The sequence below is a fragment of the Oncorhynchus gorbuscha genome, unplaced genomic scaffold (assembly GCF_021184085.1).
Source record: "Oncorhynchus gorbuscha isolate QuinsamMale2020 ecotype Even-year unplaced genomic scaffold, OgorEven_v1.0 Un_scaffold_2374, whole genome shotgun sequence".
Lineage (NCBI taxonomy): Eukaryota > Metazoa > Chordata > Actinopteri > Salmoniformes > Salmonidae > Oncorhynchus > Oncorhynchus gorbuscha.
In genome coordinates this window covers 1-19,496 of record NW_025746905.1, presented here as the reverse complement: position 1 = coordinate 19,496, position 19,496 = coordinate 1, and the positions used below count along the sequence as shown (strand labels likewise).

At 46.1% G+C, this 19,496-nt stretch overlaps 1 pseudogene; it reads left to right on the top strand.

The window, feature by feature from the left end:
- The window catches only part of LOC124025712, a 41,689-nt pseudogene extending 27,429 nt beyond the window's left edge, over positions 1–14,260 (top strand).
- Positions 14,261–19,496: the final 5,236 nt, after the last annotated feature.

Here is a 19,496-nt window from a genome sequence, read left to right as displayed (position 1 = left end):
CAAGGTGACCACAGACGGTCAGTATTCTTAGTGTTCTGGACAAGGTGGCCACAGACGGTCAGTATTCTTAGTGTTCTGGACAAGGTGACCACAGACGGTCAGTATTCTTAGTGTTCTGGACAAGGTGACCACAGACAGTCAGTATTCTTAGTGTTCTGGACAAGGTGACCACAGACAGTCAGTATTCTTAGTGTTCTGGACAAGGTGGCCACAGACGGTCAGTATTCTTAGTGTTCTGGACAAGGTGACCACAGACGGTCAGTATTCTTAGTGTTCTGGACAAGGTGACCACAGACGGTCAGTATTCTTAGTGTTCTGGACAAGGTGACCACAGACGGTCAGTATTCTTAGTGTTCTGGACAAGGTGACCACAGACGGTCAGTATTCTTAGTGTTCTGGACAAGGTGACCACAGACGGTCAGTATTCTTAGTGTTCTGGACAAGGTGACCACAGACGGTCAGTATTCTTAGTGTTCTGGACAAGGTGACCACAGACGGTCAGTATTCTTAGTGTTCTGGACAAGGTGGCCACAGACGGTCAGTATTCTTAGTGTTCTGGACAAGGTGACCACAGACGGTCAGTATTCTTAGTGTTCTGGACAAGGTGACCACAGACGGTCAGTATTCTTAGTGTTCTGGACAAGGTGGCCACAGACGGTCAGTATTCTTAGTGTTCTGGACAAGGTGGCCACAGACGGTCAGTATTCTTAGTGTTCTGGACAAGGTGGCCACAGACGGTCAGTATTCTTAGTGTTCTGGACAAGGTGACCACAGACAGTCAGTATTCTTAGTGTTCTGGACAAGGTGGCCACAGACGGTCAGTATTCTTAGTGTTCTGGACAAGGTGACCACAGACAGTCAGTATTCTTAATGCTCCGCACTCTTTTCTCAGATAACGATGGAGAACTGAAATTATTGTTTTGTTCTTTATAAAAAATAGTTAAATGTATTGACATTTCCAATAGATTTTTCAGCCAATCATTATTTGTGTGTTGGGATCTCTAAATTGATGTCATGTCCACTTGTCTTTATGACGTGCAATATTAAATGTTGTTTATCGAAATGTTTATCAAAAAAACCTGCTCTGGGCTTGGTGTCAGGGCTGATTGTAAATCTATATGTGTTTATCCGCACAAATCAATCATGTGGTCTACATTGTCACCGCTGTTGGTTAAACAATGTTGGATTTGCTGCGTTCTTCAGACACGTCTCCCATCACAAAATAGATGTTTGATTAACACAAGATAACTAAATCATTCATCTGTGTTGTTGTGTCCCATACAGGTCCTGGTCTGGTGTTCATCATCTACCCAGAGGCCATTGCAACATTACCAGGATCATCAGTGTGGGCAGTTGTCTTCTTCATCATGCTGCTGACTCTGGGCATCGACAGTGCTGTGAGTACATCGCTCAGCATTATAGAACAAACTATGAACTGATCAACCTCCAGTTTCTGAGGTGCCAACATGCTATAGGCTAGTGGTGACAAACCCTACTCCTGGGGAGCTAATAGGTGTGCAGGCTTTTTGGTCCGACCCAGCAGGATCAGGACTGGCTAATCCTGCTATAGGTGAAGTGCACGGACCAAGTTCAGCTAAATGATGGTGTTCTGTGTTCTCTGTTCTGTGCTCTGTGTTCTGTGTTCTCTGTTCTGTGCTCTGTGTTTTGTATTCTATGTTCTGTGCTCTGTGTTCTGTGTTCTGTATTCTCTGTTCTGTGCTTTGTGTTCTGTGTTCTGTATTCTCTGTTCTGTGCTCTGTGTTTTGTATTCTCTGTTCTGTGCTCTGTGTTCTGTGCTCTGTGTTCTGTGCTCTGTGTTTTGTATTCTCTGTTCTGTGCTCTGTGTTCTGTATTCTCTGTTCTGTGCTCTGTGTTTTGTGTTCTGTATTCTCTGTTCTGTGCTTTGTGTTCTGTGTTCTGTATTCTCTGTTCTGTGCTCTGTGTTTTGTATTCTCTGTTCTGTGCTCTGTGTTTTGTATTCTCTGTTCTGTGCTCTGTGTTTTGTATTCTCTGTTCTGTGCTCTGTGTTTTGTATTCTATGTTCTGTGCTCTGTGTTTTGTATTCTATGTTCTGTGTTCTGTATTCTATGTTCTGTGCTCTGTGTTTTGTATTCTCTGTTCTGTGCTCTGTGTTCTGTATTCTCTGTTCTGTGCTCTGTTTTTGGTTCTGTGCTCTGTGTTTTGTATTCTCTGTTCTGTGCTCTGTGTTTTGTATTCTCTGTTCTGTGCTCTGTGTTTTGTATTCTATGTTCTGTGCTCTGTGTTTTGTATTCTATGTTCTGTGTTCTGTATTCTATGTTCTGTGCTCTGTGTTTTGTATTCTCTGTTCTGTGCTCTGTGTTTTGTATTCTATGTTCTGTGCTCTGTGTTTTGTATTCTCTGTTCTGTGCTCTGTGTTCTGTATTCTCTGTTCTGTGCTCTGTGTTTTGTATTCTATGTTCTGTGCTCTGTGTTTTGTATTCTATGTTCTGTGCTCTGTGTTTTGTATTCTATCTCACTGTTTTGTATTCTATGTTCTGTGCTCTGTGTTTTGTATTCTCTGTTCTGTGCTCTGTGTTTTGTATTCTCTGTTCTGTGCTCTGTGTTCTGTATTCTCTGTTCTGTGCTCTGTGTTCTGTGCTCTGTGTTCTGTGCTCTGTGTTCTGTGCTCTGTGTTCTGTGCTCTGTGCTCTGTGCTCTGTGCTCTGTGTTCTGTGTTCTGTGCTCTGTGTTCTGTGCTCTGTGTTCTGTGCTCTGTGTTCTGTGCTCTGTGTTCTGTGCTCTGTGCTCTGTGCTCTGTGCTCTGTGCTCTGTGTTCTGTGCTCTGTGTTCTGTGTTCTGTGCTCTGTGTTCTGTGCTCTGTCTCTGGTCTCTAGATGGGAGGGATGGAGTCAGTGATCACAGGATTGATGGATGAGTTCAAGTTTCTCCACAAACACCGGGAACTCTTCACCCTCTTCATCGTTGTGTCCACCTTCCTCATCTCACTGTTCTGTGTCACTAATGTAAGTGGACGAAAAAGATGTGTGTAAAGTTATTCCTCAAGCATCTCAAGAATTTGCATGAATGACACATGGCTAATATAAGAGACATCAAATGGAACCTCTCCTCTCCTCTCCTCTCCTCTCCTCTCCTCTCCTCTCCTCTCCTCTCCTCTCCTCTCCTCTCCTCTCCTCTCCTCTCCTCTCCTCTCCTCTCCTCTCCTCTCCTCTCCTCTCCTCTCTTCTCTCCTCTCCTCTCCTCTCCTCTCCTCTCCTCTCCTCTCCTCTCCTCTCCTCTCCTCTCCTCTCCTCTCCTCTCCTCTCCTCTCCTCTCCTCTCCTCTCCTCTCCTCTCCTCTCTTCTCTTCTCTTCTCTTCTCTTCTCTTCTCTTCTTCTCCCTCCCCTCCCTCCCCTCCCCCCCTCCCCTCCCCTCCCTCCCCTCCTCTCCTCTCCTCCCCCTCCCTCCCTCCCCTCCCTCCTCTCCTCCCTCTCCTCTCCTCTCCTCCCCCCCTCCCCTCCCCTCCCCTCCCCCTCCCCCTCCTCCTCCTCTCCTCTCCTCTCCTCTCCCCTCCCCTCCCCTCCCCCCCCCTCCCCTCCCCTCCCCTCCCTCCCCTCCCCTCCCCTCCCCCTCCCTCCCTCCCCCTCCCTCCCCCTCTCCTCTCCTCTCCTCTCCTCTCCTCTCCCCTCTCCTCTCCTCTCCTCTCCTCTCCCTCCCCTCCCTCCCCTCCCTCCTCCCCTCCTCCTCTCCTCCTCTCCCCTCTCTCTCTCTCCTCCTCCTCTCCTCTCCTCTCCTCTCCTCCTCCCCCTCCTCCTCTCCTCTCCTCCCTCTCCTCTCCTCCCTCCCTCTCTCCTCTCCTCCTCTCCTCTCCTCTCCTCTCCTCTCCTCTCCCCTCCCCCCCTCCCCTCCTCTCCTCTCCTCTCCTCCCCTCCTCCCTCCCTCTCTCCCCTCCCTCTCCCCTCCCCTCCTCTCCTCTCCTCTCCCTCCCTCCCTCCCCTCCTCTCCTCTCTCCTCCCCTCCCCTCCCTCCCCTCCCCTCCCCTCCCTCCCCTCCCCTCCCCTCCCCTCCCCTCCCCTCCCCTCCTCCCTCCTCCTCCTCTCCCTCTCCCTCCCCTCCCCTCCCCTCCCCTCCCCCTCCTCTCCTCTCCTCTCTCCTCCCCCTCTTCTCCTCTCCTCCTCTCCTCTCCAGGGTGGTATCTATGTGTTCACTCTGCTGGACCATTTTGCTGCTGGGACATCCATTCTCTTTGGAGTGCTTATTGAGGCCATCGGCATCGCCTGGTTCTACGGTGAGGAGGTGGGGGAGGATGGGAGAGGAGGAGGGGAGGAGCAGGAGGAGGGGGAAGGAGCGGAACGAGGAAAGGCACAGGAAGGGGTGCTCCTGCCTAGTTATACGGTGAGGTGTAGGGAGTAGGAGGATGGGTAGTGGGAGGAGAAGGGACCCCTTCCTGATTCTACAGAAGAGGAGGGGTAAGGAGGAGATGGGATGGGGGGGGACTCCTGTCTTGTTCTACAGAAGAAGAGGAGTGAGGATGGGTGAGTAGGGAGGAGGAGGAGGAGGAGGGAGGAGGAGGAGGAGGGAGGGAGGAGGAGGGAGGAGGAGGTGGGAGGAGGTGAGGGAGGAGGAGGGAGGAGGGAGGAGGGAGGAGGGAGGGAAGGGAGGGAGGAGGGGAGGAGGTGAGGAGGAGGGGGAGGAGGAGGGAGGAGGAGGAGGGAGGAGGAGGGAGGGAGGGAGGGAGGAGGGAGGAGGGAGGGAGGAGGAGGAGGGAGGAGGGAGGGAGGGAGGGAGGGAGGAGGAGGGAGGGGAGGAGGAGGTGAGGAGTGAGGAGGAGGGAGGGAGGAAGAGGTGAGGAGGGGAGACTCTTAGCTCTTCATGGCCATCCAAGCTGATGCCCTATTAGGCCATTGATAGGGTCTGATGGGATATCAGTCTGGATCTTCCTCTGCTGTGCCGCCATGCAACACTACCTCATCAGCTGTCAGAGGCCCGGGAGGTAAAAACGCCTGTCTCTGGTGTGTTTCTGCCACTCAGAGTGTATGGTCCATATTACTATTTAGTGTTTAGGTGTTTGGACTGGACAGAGACACATTACATACAAATAATAGTGTATTGATATTGAATATCTGAGGTCAACATCCCAGTCTGTGGTGTAAAGATTGATGTTTTTTTTTGGGGGGGGAGAGGTCTGTTGTGGTTCTGATGATACTTGGTCAGAAATATAAGCTAGGCCCGATGGAAGATTCCCTTGTGCCGTGTCTTTCAATGTTAACCTAAAGGGATAGTACACCCAAAATGACAAAACAACACATTGGTTTTCCTAACCCCGTAAAACCATAATTTGGTTTTTATTTCCCCTGGCATTGTTTCCGCACGCTAACGCGTTAGCATTTGTGTCACAAATCCCATTCAAGTCGTGGCTACCGATAATAGCATTTCTCTAGCATCCTTTTCAAATCAGCCCAATAGACGGCTGTGTTTACCTCATGTTGACTGTTGCAGATAGACAGCTGTGTTTACCTCATGTTGACTCGTTGCAGATAGACAGCTGTGTTTACCTCATGTTGACTCGTTGTTGCAGATAGACAGCTGTGTTTACCTCACGTTGACTCGTTGCAGATAGACAGCTGTGTTTACCTCACGTTGACGTGTTGCAGATAGACAGCTGTGTTTACCTCATGTTGACTCGTTGCAGATAGACAGCTGTGTTTACCTCATGTTGACTAGTTGCAGATAGACAGCTGTGTTTACCTCATGTTGACTCGTTGCAGATAGACAGCTGTGTTTACCTCATGTTGACTCGTTGCAGATAGACAGCTGTGTTTACCTCACGATGACTCGTTGCAGATAAACGCCCGTGTGTGATGATGTAGTGAACATTACAATAACTTTTGATGTTCAATTCCCATGTCCTGAAAGAAAAAATGGATTCCCTTCACATGTTCAACTTTACTGACGATTTTGTCACAACAAATGTGGCGTTATATGGTGTGTGTGTCGGGCGACGCAGGGATGTGTGTGTGTGTTGGGCGACGCAGGGATGTGTGTGTGTGTGTGTGTCGGGCGACGCAGGGATGTGTGTGTGTGTGTGTGTGTGTTGGGCGACGCAGGGATGTGTGTGTGTGTGTGTGTCGGGCGACGCAGGGATGTGTGTGTGTGTGTGTGTTGGGCGACGCAGGGATGTGTGTGTGTGTGTCGGGCGACGCAGGGATGTGTGTGTGTGTGTCGGGCGACGCAGGGATGTGTGTGTGTGTGTCGGGCGACGCAGGGATGTGTGTGTGTGTGTGTCGGGCGACGCAGGGATGTGTGTGTGTGTGTCGGGCGACGCAGGGATGTGTGTGTGTGTGTCGGGCGACGCAGGGATGTGTGTGTGTGTGTGTGTCGGGCGACGCAGGGATGTGTGTGTGTGTCGGGCGACGCAGGGATGTGTGTGTGTGTGTGTGTGTCGGGCGACGCAGGGATGTGTGTGTGTGTCGGGCGGGGGAGGGATGTGTGTGTGTGTCGGGCGACGCAGGGATGTGTGTGTGTGTGGGCGTGTGTGTGTGTGTGTGTCGGGCGACGCAGGGATGTGTGTGTGTGTCGGGCGACGCAGGGATGTGTGTGTGTGTGTGTGTCGGGCGGGGCAGTGATGTGTGTGTGTGTGTGTCGGGCGGGGCAGGATGTGTGTGTGTGTGTCGGGCGACGCAGGGATGTGTGTGTGTGTGTCGGGCGATGCAGGGATGTGTGTGTGTGTGTCGGGCGACGCAGGGATGTGTGTGTGTGTGTCGGGCGACGCAAGGATGTGTGTGTGTGTGTCGGGCGACGCAGGGATGTGTGTGTGTGTCGGGCGACGCAGGGATGTGTGTGTGTGTGTCTCGGGCGGGGCAGGGATGTGTGTGTGTGTGTCGGGCGACGCAGGGATGTGTGCGTGTGTGTGTCGGGCGACGCAGGGATGTGTGTGTGTGTGTCGGGCGACGCAGGGATGTGTGTGTGTGTGTGTGTTGGGCGACGCAGGGATGTGTGTGTGTGTGTCGGGCGGGGCAGGGATGTGTGTGTGTGTGTGTGTCCACTCTGGTCTTGACACGTGTGCTCTAGTCAACAATGCTGGTAGGCTACCTTCAGAGATAATCTAGTCAACAGTGCAGGTAGAGGTCCTTCAGAGATAATCTAGTCAACAGTGCAGGTAGAGGTATCTCCTTCAGAGATAATCTAGTCAACAGTGCAGGTAGTCTACCTTCAGAGATAATCTAGTCAACAGTGCAGGTAGAGGTATCTCCTTCAGAGATAATCTAGTCAACAGTGCTGGTAGGCTACCTTCAGAGATAATCTAGTCATCTCCTTCAGAGATAATTAATGGATAAGAGATAGATTTGTATTTGTCAAACGGCAGCCAAGCCTCAATCATCATGTCACCAGAATAAGACCCTCGGTATTTATTGAAAAGACGCATTAAAAGCTCATCACCGTATTTTCATCTTTCCTTTACACTTTCTTGTGTGACACTACAGTACGACGAGCAACTTGCTTTGCTCAGACAACATTGAAGTTATCTGAGAGCCCACAGGCATTGATTTACAGCAACGTCTCCAGAGTGAATTCAGAATGTCTCCAAAGCTCACTTCTGGTTTAGACTGCTAGTCTGATCTACTATACTGCTGGTCAGGGGGTCCAGACAGTGCTGTGTGTGTGTGTGTGTGTGTGTGTGTGTGTGTGTGTGTGTGTGTGTGTGTGTGTGTGTGTGTGTGTGTGTGTGTGTGTGTGTGTGTGTGTGTGTGTGTGTGTGTGTGTGTGTGTGTGTGTGTGTGTGTGTGTGTAACCAGCCTTGTGGCTCGGGGGTCAGTGTGGTCAGCTTGCTGCCCTGCCGTGGTGGCCTCAGCCTGGGAGGGCAGACTACTTTAGCCCCAGGCTTCTCCGGGCCTTTTCCCTGGCTCCATCTCTACTGACAGGTGGCTGTGGCACCCTGTGCCCTCCACAGGAACAGCTGCCTGCTCTCCATAGGCTCCAGTCACATTGGGATTATGCCTGGGCTTTGAGAAGTGCCTCCCAGGCAAGGAACAAGGAGAGAAGGTTGAGTGAGGAGAAGCCTAGATGAGGAAGGGACTGGATGCTGGTGGTATTAAACACGCTACCAGAATGTTAATATCCTTGTATTTCAAATGTACTGTCGTTTCCTCAGAACGAGAGAACACAAAGAAAACTATTGTTCATCCACAATGTTTCCTGTCTGCTGTGGTAGAAACCTCCCCTTCCTGTCTGCTGTGGTAGAAACCTCCCCTTCCTGTCTGCTGTGGTAGAAACCTCCCCTTTCTGTCTGCTGTGGTAGAAACCTCCCCTTTCTGTCTGCTGTGGTAGAAACCTCCCCTTTCTGTCTGCTGTGGTAGAAACCTCCCCTTCCTGTCTGCTGTGGTAGAAACCTCCCCTTTCCCTCTCTTTGCTGTGTGAATGACGACTCAAGGGTTTCCTGTCTGCTGTGGTAGAAACCTCCCCTTTCCCTCTCTTTGCTGTGTGAATGACGACTCAAGGGTTTCCTGTCTGCTGTGGTAGAAACCTCCCCTTTCCCTCTCTTTGCTCTGTAAACGATGACACAAGGCTTCCTGTCTGCTGTGGTAGAAACCTCCCCTTTCTGTCTGCTGTGGTAGAAACCTCCCCTTTCCCTCTCTTTGCTGTGTGAATGACGACTCAAGGGTTTCCTGTCTGCTGTGGTAGAAACCTCCCCTTTCCCTCTCTTTGCTGTGTAAACGATGACTCAAGGCTTCCTGTCTGCTGTGGTAGAAACCTCCCCTTTCTGTCTGCTGTGGTAGAAACCTCCCCTTTCTGTCTGCTGTGGTAGAAACCTCCCCTTTCCCTCTCTTTGCTGTGTGAATGACGACTCAAGGGTTTCCTGTCTGCTGTGGTAGAAACCTCCCCTTTCTGTCTGCTGTGGTAGAAACCTCCCCTTCCTGTCTGCTGTGGTAGAAACCTCCCCTTTCTGTCTGCTGTGGTAGAAACCTCCCCTTCCTGTCTGCTGTGGTAGAAACCTCCCCTTCCTGTCTGCTGTGGTAGAAACCTCCCTTTCCCTCTCTTTGCTCTGTGAACGATGACTCAAGGGTTTCCTGTCTGCTGTGGTAGAAACCTCCCCTTTCCCTCTCTTTGCTGTGTGAATGACGACTCAAGGGTTTCCTGTCTGCTGTGGTAGAAACCTCCCCTTTCCCTCTCTTTGCTCTGTAAACGATGACACAAGGCTTCCTGTCTGCTGTGGTAGAAACCTCCCCTTTCTGTCTGCTGTGGTAGAAACCTCCCCTTTCCCTCTCTTTGCTGTGTGAATGACGACTCAAGGGTTTCCTGTCTGCTGTGGTAGAAACCTCTCCTTTCCCTCTCTTTGCTGTGTAAACGATGACTCAAGGCTTCCTGTCTGCTGTGGTAGAAACCTCCCCTTTCTGTCTGCTGTGGTAGAAACCTCCCCTTTCTGTCTGCTGTGGTAGAAACCTCCCCTTTCCCTCTCTTTGCTGTGTGAATGACGACTCAAGGGTTTCCTGTCTGCTGTGGTAGAAACCTCCCCTTTCTGTCTGCTGTGGTAGAAACCTCCCCTTCCTGTCTGCTGTGGTAGAAACCTCCCCTTTCTGTCTGCTGTGGTAGAAACCTCCCCTTCCTGTCTGCTGTGGTAGAAACCTCCCCTTTCTGTCTGCTGTGGTAGAAACCTCCCCTTTCCCTCTCTTTGCTGTGTGAATGACGACTCAAGGGTTTACTGTCTGCTGTGGTAGAAACCTCCCCTTCCTGTCTGCTGTGGTAGAAACCTCCCCTTTCTGTCTGCTGTGGTAGAAACCTCCCCTTCCTGTCTGCTGTGGTAGAAACCTCCCCTTTCTGTCTGCTGTGGTAGAAACCTCCCCTTTCTGTCTGCTGTGGTAGAAACCTCCCTTTCCCTCTCTTTGCTGTGTGAATGACGACTCAAAGGTTTCCTGTCTGCTGTGGTAGAAACCTCCCCTTTCCCTCTCTTTGCTGTGTGAATGACGACTCAAGGTTTCCTGTCTCCCCTTTCCCTCTCTTTGCTGTGTGAATGAGAAACCTCCCCTCCCCTTTCCCTCTCTTTGCTGTGTGAATGACGACTCAAGGGTTTTGATCAGGTTAAGGGTTCAATTCCAATTGAAGGTAGTCAATTCAGAAAGTGATTTGATTTTAAACTTCAAAAATGAAAAGAAACTTTTTAAAAATGAATAGCTTTTACTTTTAAGTCTATTGAAAATCGATGGTCTTTAAAAAATAAATAAATAAATAAAAACTTCCTGAATTGACAGCTTTCAATTTGAATTGACCCCGACGCTGGTTATAATGACGGACCGTCACACGTTTTGTTACTGCCACGGTTTGAACTCTTCCCTTCAGGAGTGGACCGGTTCAGTGACGACATCGAGGAGATGATCGGACAGAGACCAGGCCTGTACTGGAGACTGTGCTGGAAGTTTGTCAGCCCCTGCTTCCTCCTGGTGAGTTCATGAAGAGAGAAACACCTGGGTCAAACACGGCAAGTATGTTTTAGTTCACCTGGTGCAAAACGGAACCAGGTGAATAGTCCATGCAGCTCTCAGTCATGTCCTTATGACAGCTCTCAGTCATGTCCTTATGACAGCTCTCAGTCATGTCCTTATGACAGCTCTCAGTCATGTCCTTATGACAGCTCTCAGTCATGTCCTTATGACAGCTCTCAGTCATGTCATGTCCTGTCCTTATGACAGCTCTCAGTCATGTCCTTATGACAGCTCTCAGTCATGTCCTTATGACAGCTCTCAGTCATGTCCTTATGACAGCTCTCAGTCATGTCCTTATGACAGCTCTCAGTCATGTCCTTATGACAGCTCTCAGTCATGTCCTTATGACAGCTCTCAGTCATGTCCTTATGACAGCTCTCAGTCATGTCCTTATGACAGCTCTCAGTCATGTCCTTATGACAGCTCTCAGTCATGTCCTTATGACAGCTCTCAGTCATGTCCTTATGACAGCTCTCAGTCATGTCCTTATGACAGCTCTCAGTCATGTCCTTATGACAGCTCTCAGTCATGTCCTTATGACAGCTCTCAGTCATGTCCTTATGACAGCTCTCAGTCATGTCCTTATGACAGCTCTCAGTCATGTCCTGATGACAGCTCTCAGTCATGTCCTTATGACAGCTCTCAGTCATGTCCTTATGACAGCTCTCAGTCATGTCCTTATGACAGCTCTCAGTCATGTCCTGATGACAGCTCTCAGTCATGTCCTTATGACAGCTCTCAGTCATGTCCTTATGACAGCTCTCAGTCATGTCCTTATGACAGCTCTCAGTCATGTCCTGATGACAGCTCTCAGTCATGTCCTTATGACAGCTCTCAGTCATGTCCTGATGACAGCTCTCAGTCATGTCCTTATGACAGCTCTCAGTCATGTCCTTATGACAGCTCTCAGTCATGTCCTTATGACAGCTCTCAGTCATGTCCTTATGACAGCTCTCAGTCATGTCCTTATGACAGCTCTCAGTCATGTCCTTATGACAGCTCTCAGACCTTAGCTCTCAGTCATGTCCTTATGACAGCTCTCAGTCATGTCCTTATGACAGCTCTCAGTCATGTCCTTATGACAGCTCTCAGTCATGTCCTTATGACAGCTCTCAGTCATGTCCTTATGACAGCTCTCAGTCATGTCCTTATGACAGCTCTCAGTCATGTCCTTATGACAGCTCTCAGTCATGCACACCAAGCTCTAGGCACTAACTATAGTTTGCTAGCTTCAGTAGAGGCTGGTCCATAAGTGTCCTTATGACTTGAAACAGGAAAGTGTCCTAATCCCAAAACCCTCTGTTTCTCCAGTTCATGGTGGTGGTGAGCTTCGCGACCTTTAACCCTCCTAACTACGGCACGTACACGTTTCCCATATGGGCCAACATGATTGGCTGGTGCTTGGCCATATCCTCCATGACCATGGTGCCTCTCTATGCCATCTACAAGATGTGCACCTTACCTGGAAAGTTCTGTGATGTAAGTCTCGTTTATATAAGTCTGGTTTATATAAGTCTGGTTGATATAAGTCTGGTTAATATAAGTCTGGTTTATATAAGTGGTTTATACAAGTGGGAAGTCTGGTTTATATAAGTCTGGTTGATATAAGTCTGGTTTATATAAGTCTGGTTTATATAAGTCTGGTTGATATAAGTCTGGTTAATATAAGTCTGGTTTATATAAGTCTGGTTTATACAAGTGGGAAGTCTGGTTTATATAAGTCTGGTTGATATAAGTCTGGTTTATATAAGTCTGGTTTATATAAGTGGGAAGTCTGGTCTATATAAGTCTGGTCTATATAAGTCTGGTTTATATAAGTCTGGTTTATATAAGTATGGTTTATATAAGTCTGGTTGATATAAGTCTGGTTTATATAAGTGGGAAGTCTGGTCTATATAAGTCTGGTTTATATAAGTCTGGTTTATATAAGTCTGGTTTATATAAGTATGGTTTATATAAGTCTGGTTGATATAAGTCTGGTTTATTTAAGTCTGGTTTATATAAGTGGGAAGTCTGGTCTATATAAGTCTGGTTTATATAAGTCTGGTTGATAGAAGTCTGGTTGATATAAGTCTGGTTGATATAAGTCTGGTTTATATAAGTGGGAAGTCTGGTCTATATAAGTCTGGTTGATATAAGTCTGGTTGATAGAAGTCTGGTTGATATAAGTCTGGTTTATATAAGTCTGGTTGATATAATTCTGGTTTATATAATTCTGGTTGATATAAGTCTGGTTGATATAAGTCTGGTTGATATAAGTCTGGTTGATAGAAGTCTGGTTTATATAAGTCTGGTTGATATAAGTCTGGTTGATATAAGTCTGGTTGATATAAGTGGGAAGTCTGGTTTGTATTGATATATGCTGCTATGGTGATTTAGCAGACACCTTTAACCAAAGTGATGCCCACTTTTATCAACATCAATGCACAGAAATGTCAACACTGACAGTGACACATATATATTCGGTATGTGAGCAATATGGTTGATGAGCTATAACATCACCAGCAAATCTGAATATCCCAGCTTGGTAATTAATGCACAATGATTTGTATAATGAAGACAAGTTAGTTTATTTGGTAAGTGATTCCTGTCTTCCTGTAGAGACTGGCCTACGCCATAACGCCTGAGCACGAACACCACCTGGTGGATAACGGAGAAGTTAGGAGGTTTACGGTAAGCTGCTCTTCACTGTTTACTTGACATTACTTAACCTCCCCTACTTACCTTACCTTACCTTACCTTACCTTACCTTACCTTACCTTACCTTACCTTACCTTACCTTACCTTACCTTACCTTACCTTACCTTACCTTACCTTACCTTACCTTACCTTAACCTCCCCTACTTATCTTACCCTACCTTACCTTACCTTACCTTACCTTACCTTACCTTACCTTACCTTACCTTACCTTACCTTACCTTACCTTACCTTACCTTACCTTAACCTCCCCTACTTATCTTACCTTACCTTACCTTACCCTACCTTACCTTACCCTACCTTACCTTACCTTACCTTACCTTACCTTACCTTACCTTACCTTACCTTACCTTACCTTACCCTACCTTACCTTACCTTACCTTACCTTACCTTACCTTACCTTACCTTAACCTCCCCTACTTATCTTACCCTACCTTACCTTACCTTACCTTACCTTACCTTACCTTACCTTACCTTACCTTACCTTACCTTAACCTCCCCTACTTATCTTACCTTACCTTACCTTACCTTACCTTACCTTACCTTACCTTACCTTACCTTACCTTACCTTACCTTACCTTACCTTAACCTCCCCTACTTATCTTACCTTACCTTACCCTACCCTACCCTACCTTACCTTACCTTACCTTACCTTACCGTACCTTACCCTACCCTACCTTACCTTACCTTACCTTACCTTACCTTACCTTACCTTACCTTACCTTACCTTACCTTACCTTACCCTACCTTACCTTAACCTCCCCTACTTATCTTACCCTACCTTACCTTACCTTAACCTCCCCTACTTATCTTACCCTACCTTACCTTACCCTACCTTACCTTACCCTACCCTACTTATCTTACCTTACCTCACCTTACCTTAACCTCCCCTACTTATCTTACCCTACCTTACCCTACCTTACCCTACCTTACCTTACCTTACCTTACCTTACCTTACCTTACCTTACCTTACCTTACCTTACCTTACCTTACCTTACCTTACCTTACCTTACCTTTGTGTATTTATTGTCCTTTCCCATTGGTTTCCACAGCTCCAACACTGGATGGTGATCTGAGCCCAGGAAGAAGACAGGGGTCTGTTCACATGGAGGATGGATGGAGGGAGGGAGGGAGGGAGGGAGGGAGGGAGGGAGAGAGAGAGAGAGAGAGAGAGAGAGAGAGAGAGAGAGAGAGAGAGAGAGAGAGAGAGAGAGAGAGAGAGAGAGAGAGAGAGAGAGAGATGGAGAGAGAGAGAGAGAGGGAGGGATGGATAGAGTGAGTGATGGATGGCTAGAGAGAGGGGAGGATGGATGGATGGATGGATGGCTAGAGAGAGGGAAGGATGGATGGATGGATAGAGGGAGTGATGGAGGGATGGATAGAGGGAGTGATGGAGGGATAGAGTGAGGGATGGATGGAGGGATAGAGTGAGGGATGGATGGCTCGAAGGAGGCACAGCAGACATGTGAAGAGAGTTTATCCCGTAACAAGAGGAGAGAAGTGTTTGAAATGCCAACCAAGCTGTCAAATCGTAGTGGTCTTTAATTTCCTCAATGGACGTGTGGTTGTGTGTTGTGATCTCAATCAGGATGTTGGTGACGTTCGCTAAAAAATATCAATCTTAAACAATGACTGTTATGATTATGGATAATACACCAATATATTCATGTTTATTTTGTGAGCTGAGAAAAATCTGAGCATTTAGGTTTAGTGTAAAATCCTGATGAAAAATATGATATGATTATCTGTTGTAGAGGTAACTAAGAGAAATAGTATTTATTTACAGAAACATCATAGCCAATAACAAAATGACATTACTGTATTTAACTGTATCTGAAAGTGTACATGTTTTAAGTTAAGTTTGTGACAACATATACCCGTTACATAGTAAGCTAGCTAAAATGTGTTGTCTGTTACTTCTCTTCTGAAAATGTTTTCAAATGTACCGGGGGTCCTAAACGATTGACACCCTTGATAAAGATGAGAAAAAATAAATATTAAATAAATTATTTAAATACTGAGCTATATTGTATGTTCATTTTTTAAATTTTTATTTTATTTTATACTAATACAATTGCTCAGAGAAAGAGATTTTGTTTAAACTTTTTCCTCAAAGGTAGGCGTCTAAATAATTATAATAATATAATATATGCCATTTAGCAGACGCTTTTATCCAAAGCGACTTACAGTCATGTGTGCATACATTCTACGTATGGGTGGTCCCGGGATCGAACCCACTACCCTGGCGTTACAAGCTCCATGCTCTACCAACTGAGCTACACTGACACACATGTCTTGGTACTGAGTAAAGTTCATTTTGCCGTTGACCTTGTTAACAAGGATCCCAGGACGAATGGAGGCTAAACAGCCCCATAACATCACAGATCCACCACCATGTTTGACAGAAGGTAAAGAGCTTTATTTTCATGTCAACCAACAGATGTATTCACCTGTAATTTGATACATGGCACATGGACTGGAACCGGTGCTCTGGTCAGATGACATGGAAATAAATATCTCTCTCTTGAGATGGTTTTAAATGTAACCAATAGAGGGGCTTGTATTGTCTTGAGATGGTTTTAAATGTAACCAATAGAGGGGCTTGTATTGTCTTGAGATGGTTTTAAACGTAACCAATAGAGGGGCTTGTATTGTCTTGAGATGGTTTTAAATGTAACCAATAGAGGGGCTTGTATTGTCTTGAGATGGTATTAAATGTAACCAATAGAGGGGCTTGTATTGTCTTGAGATGGTATTAAATGTAACCAATAGAGGGGCTTGTATTGTCTTGAGATGGTATTAAATGTAACCAATAGAGGGGCTTGTATTATCTTGAGATGGTATTAAATGTAACCAATAGAGGGCTTGTATTGTCTTGAGATGGTATTAAATGTAACCAATAGAGGGGCTTGTATTATCTTGAGATGGTATTAAATGTAACCAATAGAGGGGCTTGTATTGTCTTGAGATGGTATTAAATGTAACCAATAGAGGGGCTTGTATTGTCTTGAGATGGTATTAAATGTAACCAATAGAGGGGCTTGTATTGTCTTGAGATGGTATTAAATGTAACCAATAGAGGGGCTTGTATTATCTTGAGATGGTATTAAATGTAACCAATAGAGGGGCTTGTATTGTCTTGAGATGGTATTAAATGTAACCAATAGAGGGGCTTGTATTGTCTTGAGATGGTATTAAATGTAACCAATAGAGGGGCTTGTATTATCTTGAGATGGTATTAAATGTAACCAATAGAGGGGCTTGTATTATCTTGAGATGGTATTAAATGTAACCAATAGAGGGGCTTGTATTGTCTTGAGATGGTATTAAATGTAACCAATAGAGGGGCTTGTATTGTCTTGAGATGGTATTAAATGTAACCAATAGAGGGGCTTGTACTGTCTTGAGATGGTATTAAATGTAACCAATAGAGGGGCTTGTATTGTCTTGAGATGGTATTAAATGTAACCAATAGAGGGGCTTGTATTATCTTGAGATGGTATTAAATGTAACCAATAGAGGGGCTTGTATTATCTTGAGATGGTATTAAATGTAACCAATAGAGGGGCTTGTATTATCTTGAGATGGTATTAAATGTAACCAATAGAGGGGCTTGTATTGTCTTGAGATGGTATTAAATGTAACCAATAGAGGGGCTTGTATTGTCTTGAGATGGTATTAAATGTAACCAATAGAGGGGCTTGTACTGTCTTGAGATGGTATTAAATGTAACCAATAGAGGGGCTTGTATTGTCTTGAGATGTTATTAAATGTAACCAATAGAGGGGCTTGTACTGTCTTGAGATGGTATTAAATGTAACCAATAGAGGGCTTGTATTGTCTTGAGATGTTATTAAATGTAACCAATAGAGGGGCTTGTATTATCTTGAGATGGTATTAAATGTAACCAATAGAGGGGCTTGTATTGTCTTGAGATGGTATTAAATCTAACCAATAGAGGGGCTTGTATTGTCTTGAGATGGTATTTGACGAGATGTTTATGTGCTCATGTAACGGATGTGAAATGGCTAGCTAGTTAGCGGTGGTGCTAAATAGTGTTTCAATCGGTGACGTCACTTGTTCTGAGACCTTGAGGTAGTGGTTCCCCTTGCTCTGCAAGGGCTGCGGCTTTTGTGGAGCGATGGGTAACGATGCTTCGAGGGTGACTGTTGTTGATTTGTGCAGAGGGTCCTTGGTTCGCGCCGGGTATGGGCGAGGGGACGGTCTAAAGTTATACTGTTACCCTCACGCTGAGGAGGAAGTGGTGCCTTGTGGTGTTTTATTTTCTACTGTAAATCACAAAAATACTAAATAAAGTTTGCCAGGTGACCTAAAATCTTCAATATTCAAAACATGTACTATGCTGGGTGAGTATGCAATACAATACAAGGCATGTCCCAGTGTCTGTTCGGGGCCCCTGGTTTACCTAATGGTTGTTTTACACGGCTAGTAACACTGGTAAACATTGCAACATTTTGCTTAGGCATACTCTCTCTCTCTCTCTCTCTCTCTCTCTCTCTCTCTCTCTCTCTCTCTCTCTCTCTCTCTCTCTCTCTCTTTCTCCCTCTCCACCCTCTCTCTCTCTCTCTATCTCTTTCTCCTTCTCCACCCTCTCTCTCTCTCTCTCTCTCTCTCTCTCTCTCTCTCTCTCTCTCTCTCTCTCTCTCTCTCTCTCTCTCTCTCTCTCTCTCTCTCTCTCTCTCTCTCTCTCTCTCTCTCCTCTCTCTCTCTCTCTCTCTCTCTCTCTCTCTCTCTCTCTCTCTCTCTCTGTCTCTCTCTCTCTCTCTCTCTCTCTCTTCTCCCTCTCCACCTCTCTCTCTCTCTTCTTTCTCCCTCTCCACCCTCTCTCTCTCTCTCTCTCTCTCTCTCTTCTCCCTCTCCACCTCTCTCTCTCTCTCTCTCTCTCTCCTCTGTCTCTCTGTCTCTCTGTCTCTCTGTCTCTCTCTCTCTCTCTCTCTCTCTCTCTCTCTCTCTCTCTCTCTCTCTCTCTCTCTCTCTCTCACTCTCATCATAAGTAGTGCATTATACAGAGTGAAGAGGGTCTTGTATTGAAAACAGAACACATTATGTATGTGAGTTCCATAGTGCCTTCCATCTCACCTTTCCTAAACGTATATTGGTCAGGTGCCCCCATGAGCCACAATGCACCTCCATCTGCAGTGGGTAGTGCAACCAGCCTCTGAACAATCCAATCAAATCCAATGTTAAACTTCTTCGGGATTGGTGGGTCCCCTGCAGGACGGTTGAGCTAACGTAGGCTAATGCGATTAGCATGAGGTTGTAAGTAACAAGAACATTTCCCAGGACATAGACATGTCTGATATTGGCAGAAAGCTTAAATTCTTGTTCATTCTAACTGCACTGTCCAATTTACAGTAGCTATTACAGTGAAATAATATAATGCTATTGTTTGAGGAGAGTTTTGAACATGAAAAGTTGTTAACTTCTTGAGGCACCCATCCCGTTAGCGGGATCATTTTCGTCAACATCCGCTGAATGGCAGAGCGCCAAATTCAAATGAAATGACTAAAAATATTTAAATTATTTTGTTGTTAATCCACCTGGCGTGTCAGATTTCAAAAAATCTTTTCGGCGAAAGCTATCCAAGCGTTTATGTAAGGACTTCTCACTCAGCAGACAAAACATTACAAACAGCTAGCAGCAAAGTAGATTGGTCACGAAAGTCAGAAAAGCAATAAAATGAATCGCTTACCTTTGATGATCTTCGGATATTTGCACTCACGAGACTCCCAGTTACACAATAAATGTTCCTTTTGTTCCATAAAGATGATTTTTATATCCAAAATACCTCCATTTGGTTTGCCCGTTATGTTCAGAAATCCAGAGGCTCAAGCGGTCACGACCAGGCAGACGAAAATTCCAAAAGGTATCCGTAAAGTTCGTAGAAACATGTCAAATGTTTTTTATAATCAATCCGCAGGTTGTTTTTAAACATATATAATCGATAATATTTCAACCGGACTGTACCTTCTTCAATAGGAGAGAGAGAAATTGTCTGCTCCAAGTTGTTGCGCATGCAAAACGCTGCTGGCACCCTGCCATACAATGACGCGATGTGATCTTTCTCGGTCATTTTTCAAAATAAAAGCCTGAAACTATGTCTAAAGACTGTTCAGAACATGTGGAAGCCATAGGAAAATGAATCTGGTTGATATCCCTTTAAATGGATCGAAGGCAGGCAATGGAACAGAGAGCTTTCAGGAAAAACAGCACTTCCTCAGGTTTTCGCCTGCAATATCAGTTCTGTTATACTCACAGACAATATTTTGAAAGTTTTGGAAACTTTAGAGTGTTTTCTATCCTAATCTGACAATTATATGCATATTATAGATTCTGGGGCTG